Here is a 6,730-nt window from a genome sequence, read left to right as displayed (position 1 = left end):
ACTTTGCCACAATCTCTACTTGTAAAGATAATACTTAATGTTGAGTTTAGTACACTATACAACTATATGTGGTTTGTGAATATTCTGTGCTGCACCAACACTGCACTCAGCAGCACGCACAGATACATATGTACACTAAACAAGTTGTGAAAGATATAATACAGAAATAAATTTTCAAGGTACATGCTGTACTTTGATGTTGTCAATTTGTTTTCTTTCCCAAATGCTGCTAATGTCACTGTCATCACTACTGCCAGAGGCATTTCTGTATAACCTGTCTGCTGTTACGCTCATTTAGAAAAGAAAACCTATCAGTACAAGAAGACAAGAATTTCTCCCCCCTCCCTTCCCACTATGAGCTCCATTTTAAAAGGCTGTTTGTTTTGTCCTAATTGTAATTGAATGAGTCTATGTCATCCATCAGTGTGTGTATTTTCCAATCTGAGGCTGATATCTCATATTCATCTTGGGCAAAATAATGGTACCAAATGACACATATAATAACTCTGCGTAAAGCTAAGTTGTTTCACTCAAAAAGGAAGAAATCACCTGTCTCACAAATGCTTCCACAAATGCAGGGCTCTTGCCTTCTGGCTCTGACACAGATCAGTGAAGGAAATAAACAACCAGCATTGCAGTGTGAGGTGCTCAGGACATATACTGGCAATGGGTGAGTGCAAAGATCAAGCCCTTTAATGCAGCAGGAGATGTGTCGCCTCTTCCACATGTATTAACACCTAAATTCAAACCTCTGGTATTAAAAACAAAATAGCTAGTATATTAAATCATATGTACCTCATAAAAATGAGGAAAATTAAGAGAAGGAAACAGCATGTATGGATGGGCTGTATATGTCAGACTCTATACTAGGCAGCATATATCATCTGTTTTGGTATTCGGTGGAAAAGTACTATGTGGCCCACAGTCAAGATCACATGTCATGACTACTCTGATTCCCATTTGAGATATTTCCCCAGATGAGCTTCAACTTATCCCAGTCTCCTTCTCTCCCCACCATTTTGTGCACCCTCATCTTAGAGCTTCTATGAGAAGCAGTGCAATTATGAATTGCACTTTTTAAAATGTTACTTTCAATCCAGCCTGTCTGGGCCATCCCCTTCTGCCAAGACAATACACCTATTCATGTTCACTGCTATAATCTTAGCCTCCTCTCTTTTCTTATCTCTCTGAAATTTACCGAGCTCTTTTTTCCCTCCAGTGACTACTTTTTTTGGTCTGGTCGTGGGGCCTGAACTCTGGGCCTGGGCGCTGTCCCTCAGCTCTTCAGCTCAAGGCTAGTGCTCTACCACTTGAGCCACAGTGCCACTTCCGGCTTTTTTCTTTTTGCTTATGTGGTGCTGAGGAATCGAACCCAGGGCCTCATGCATGCAAGGCAAGTGCTCTACCACTGAGCCACCTTCCCAGCCCCCTCCAGTGACTATTTACTTCAAAATAAAATGGCTGTCTGGTTTCATCCTTCTGGATTTCAATACCTTAGTCCTTCAACAAGTAAGTCTTGCCTTACTCCTCCTCCCTCTCAGAAAGATCTACTGCTTGCTACCCTGTGAATGTTGCCCTACAGAGCTCTTCGTCTGTGTACAAGAAACCTCAAATGTTAAAAACACCAGGAAGTTCTTCATCACCTTGAAAGTTACTGGTTCAGTGTAATTCTCACCATATCCTGTTGTAGATATCAGTGCATGGTTAATCCAAATTGGTGGCTATATTCTTATCAGCTAGTTATGGAGAAGGTTGTCTCAGTGATCATTGTAGTAATGAAGACTACTGATGCACAGCCATGGTTCTCTAAGGTAAGAACTCCCAATAATGGGAAATGAAAAGAATATCCAAGAATTATGAGAGAAAGACTTGGAAAGATAGCATAATTGTACTAGTGATGCATTAGCTACATTTCAAGGTACAATGGTTATACAAAAAATTGGGAGGTCAGGTACAGCTTTTAGTACTCTACTTTGTGGGATGGTACATATCACACGCAAGTTGGTATAAGCACAGGAATATACTATATAAGAGAAACAGAAGGAAGGATTTGAGAATGAATTCTCAGGAGAGAAAAAGAAAATAAGTAGCATATTGGACACAATCAAAATACAAGGCAACTGCCTTCATCTCCCAGGGACAGATGGATGTTTAGAAACAATGTAGTTACCATGTGAGATAGTAGTTTAAGTAGACAGGTACTACGGCAGCATAAATTGTGACTTCCTGCAGTCAAAAGCAAGAGGCCATTGTCTGTTTATTAGATTGGTGAGGTTTTATGCTTGTCTCCAGATGTGTGTACAATCTGAAAAGGGCTTTGTGAAAAATGTTGAATGTCAATGTAACATGGGGTATTAGACCATAGTCAGAGTGGCTGATTATATGATCTTGTTTGAGTATGAAGCAAGAGTTATCAGATGGGATGATGGCTGTACACGTAGTAAAAATCTGGATTCCAGTTAAAGTGTAATGCCAAGTAGCCAGTCTCTGGTAGCTTATTCCTGTAAATGCTACCTATTGGCAGGCTGAGATCTGAAGATCATGGTTTATTTGGATATAATGCTCAAAGAAGAAAAGATCATGAGGCTTTTATCTCCAATTAACCAGCACAAAGCAGAAAATGTGTCTCCTGTTTGAGAGTTCCAGCCCTTGAACAACAACAAAAAATGCTAAGTGAGAGTGTGAAGCCCCAAATTCAAGCCCAAGTAATGGCATGCCAAAAACAAGCAAACAAACAAACAAACAGACAGACAAAGGTAATGCTAAGTGTATGAAGCCACTGGAGATTCAAAGGGAGAGGTATTTTCACAATTAAAAAAAAAAGGAAAAGAGAGGGCAAGGCATTTCTTCAATGCACTCTAAAGTGTTTTCTGTGCTATGATTCAAGCAGAGTACATGTAAACAGTAGAACACCAATCTATAGAACTTGAATTAAAGTATTGTCACATTGAAAAAAAACCAAAAAACCTTGGAGAAGATAATGTTTAATATTTCACCTGTGACTTCTACTGGCAGTCTCTATACCTAGAGCTACTAATCAAGAATATCACTCTCCCACAAGTCTGAATTTAGATTGGGATTTCTTCTCATACCAGCAATATAGTCAGCCATTAACAATGCATTGATATTGATGTGAGAGATAAAATCTCATTGTTCTCTCTGACTTAGGTAACAATTCATTGAAATTGGAATGTGAGATGAAACCCTTTGCTGTTTCTGACTTGGGTACTGCCTGTGCACTCGATACTATTTATTTCCATTTCCTATTCTATTTCCTTTTGTGGTCATTTTTTTGTGACAAAAGGTTATTCTCCAAACTGTTTTCGTCTGATGCCAAAGTTTTCACCTCTGAAACCAAACAATACTGTAATATGGAGTTTTTAAGGCATCTGCTCGCTTAAGGTAGGTTTATTTGGAGAGTTTATCGAACTCATTTCTCTAAGTGGCTAGTGAGCTTCACAAAGAAATTCCTATTTATTTTACATTCTCATCAGTGGCTGGTCCCATTTGGAATACACAGCAAGTACCTAATAAATACTTGTTGACTTAGTTGAATTTCAAGCCTTTCATATAAGCCATAATGATTTAGCTGAAGAATGTTATAGCCTTTAGACTGGCTAATTAGAGCCAATAATTTGACTGACCTGTGCTGGTTCTGGAGTACTTAGTGGTAATAATACTGTTTTTGCAAGATGGATATTTTACTGTTGAGCCTGTCTGGTTTGAGAAGCTCACTGTTTTATGGTCTGTATGTGGTGATCATTTGGATGTAATGATCAAATAGGGGTTGCCCAAATTGATCGTTATAACAGGATTCCACTGTAATTACATTTCCATAAATGATACTCAAATTCACTAGGGAAATCAACAACCCCTTGGTGTGCCTACTTCCAGCACTGATTACAAGTTCAGGTTCTATAGCACTTTCTAAACAAAAGGTAATTAAAATTTTACAACCCATAGTTAAGCCAAAATGAAAAGGCAGGTTTTTTTTTGTTCTAGATTCAAAAGTACTGCCCTTTGTAGACTATGACAGAAGATAATTCACTAAAGAAGAATAAGCAGACATTTGGTTGCATGCAAATTAATGCATGCTTATTGTTAAGACAAAAGAAGTAAGTGGAAGAAAGAATGGGTTCAAACACCAGCTCCGTGTGTGTGAGTGTATATGTGTGTGTGTTAGTGTGTACATGTGTGGATCTTCTTAGATATGTCATTTACTCTTCTAAGTCTGTTTTCTCATCTTTAAAATAGAGAACATGTCATTTTTATCTCATTAAGTTATTGAAAAATTTTAAAAAATGCATTAAGCTTTTTAAATTACCTACCATTTGCAAAAATATTAACTATACAAGTTGGATATGTTAATAAGTAATCAATATATCTTATTGTTGTCATTTTTTTGCAAATCCAGTAGCTATCTTTCTCTGGAGACACTGTAAGAGATATTATATTTATTTCTTCTACTTTGAAGTGAGTTGAATGTTATACAATGTATATACCAATATATATCAGTATCTAGTATCCTTATTCTATTAATTTTTCTATGTAGGAATTCTCTGGCTTATCCTATATGCTTCAGACATATTTGATCATGTCTATTTCCAGGGAATGGTTTGTCTTTGTCTACCTTATTAGATGAAGTAGAAAAGTTCCATCAGCTTCAGATTCTCAACATTAAATTACCTATAACCACAAGCAGGCAAAAGGTCATGATAAGATTCTGATGTACATTTCCAGATTACACTCTCAGAAAATCTATGACCGATGAAGGCTTCATCCTTATTTAAATACCAGTGTGTCCTCAAAATAACATTGAAAATAATCTTTAAAAAAAAAACTTTTGAGCTCTTTTCAAAGAAGGAAAAGTTGTAAAACATTGCAGTTTAGTCTAGAAATTACTCTATTATGTAGGAATTCAGCTGGCAAAAGTCTTTCTCTCCACATTGAAACAAACTAAGGGTAAATGTGGTTTGTGTCATTCTTTACCACCCTTGTAGTCTGTTGGTCTGTGCCCCAGAGAGCACCATCAAACTTAATGGTAAGCCATGTTACAAGATTCAAGTATCAATAAAGACTTTAAATTTTTGAAAAGGATAGACTTTCCAATGTGTCCACATTCAACATTTTTGTCTCTAAGAAGTATATTAAAGATGTTGACCTGGGTGCTGGTGGGCCTGTAATCCAAGCTATTCAGGAGGCTGAGATCTGAGGATCATGGTTCAAAACCAGCCTGGGCAGGAAAGTCCGTGAGACTCTTATCTCCAATAAACCACTAGAAAACTGGAATGGTGTTATAGCTCGAGCGGTAAAGCACTCACCTTGAGCTGAAAAGCCCAGGGACAGCGCCCAAGCCCAGAGTTCAAGCCCCATGACTGACAAAAAATAAAAAATAGAAATAAAAAGCTGTTGATTTTGTGTCCTATAACTTGGCTGAATTTATTACTCCTAAGAGTACATTAGTCGTAATCAAGAATCACAAAAAGTAGAATCATTGCCATAAAACTACTCCTATTCTCTAGGCTTCTTTTAAGTAAGTATTTCAGAATTTATTTAACCCAGAAGAAAGTACCAGTATTTGCTTCTTTCCAAGATGAGAAAACAGATTTATTGCAAATTTAGCTTTCCAGTGTCACATGGTTAGAAACTGGCAGCTAAGCTTTTGAATCCGTAATCTGACTCCAGAATCATCATGCTGTATTTCCTCCAGCCAGAATATATTTGTATTAAAAATAGAATAATTTTATTTCTCAGAAAAGTATTCAGACTTGCCCTTTATGGAAAGAATTTGGGTAAGTTTGTGACGGATTTGAAGGAAGACGATATAGTAGGTGTATTGGTCAGCTTAGGATTCCATAACAAAATCTGAGTGGCTCAAAAACCATAGAACAGCTGGAAGCTGGAAGGTTAATCTCAGAATGCCAACACAGCCAGGATCTTCTGACACCTCTCATGTTGGCTTATTCATAGCCTTTCCTTGTGTTTTGCAATGGTAGGGGCAAGGAAGAAGAAGTGATGTGAGGAGTAGCACTTTGGTGACTCTTCCTCATTGTAAAAGGGTACTGAGAGCCTCATGATCTGATGTAGCCTATAAACCTATTTTCTTCCAAAGGTCCCAGTTCCCAAATATAAGTACAATGAGAGTTCAAGCTTCAGCATATGAATTTGGAAGGGACATGAATCCATAGTAGAAGGAAATAGTTATTTGGGATAATAGTGATCAACTTGAAAAAAAAAGATAAGCACAAGTACAGAAAGAACTTAGAAAGTAATAAAAAATGTGCATAATAATATGAGACATGGAAGAGAGAGCGGAGCCATCCAATGTGTGAGCAGGGGACAAAAGGGAACCAATGAGAAATAATGGATAAAGAAATAATAGAATACCAGTTCACTGAACTGAAATGAAATTTCAAAAAAGACCATTGAACTTCAGGCATAATTAAAGCACACACACACATTCATATCATGGTACAGATTTGTAAATTTCCCTGTGATACAAAACAAATACCGTGTTTTCTAACTATTAGAAGCCCAAGGAAGCAAAAAGATAATGGAGTAGCTTTTTCAAAATACTAACACAATAATGAGAATTTAGGTGTAATTGTGAATACAACAATGTAATTCCCTTAAATAATGAAACAAATATATTTTGGAAAACAAAAAGTGAATATTTACAACAGAAGTGTATTAAAATATTCTCAAGCAAATAAGGAAGTAAAACCAGAAG

Source organism: Dipodomys spectabilis, unplaced genomic scaffold, assembly GCF_019054845.1.
Source record: "Dipodomys spectabilis isolate Male_0828 unplaced genomic scaffold, ASM1905484v1 ptg000002l, whole genome shotgun sequence".
Lineage (NCBI taxonomy): Eukaryota > Metazoa > Chordata > Mammalia > Rodentia > Heteromyidae > Dipodomys > Dipodomys spectabilis.
Note: the sequence above shows the minus strand (reverse complement) of the source record.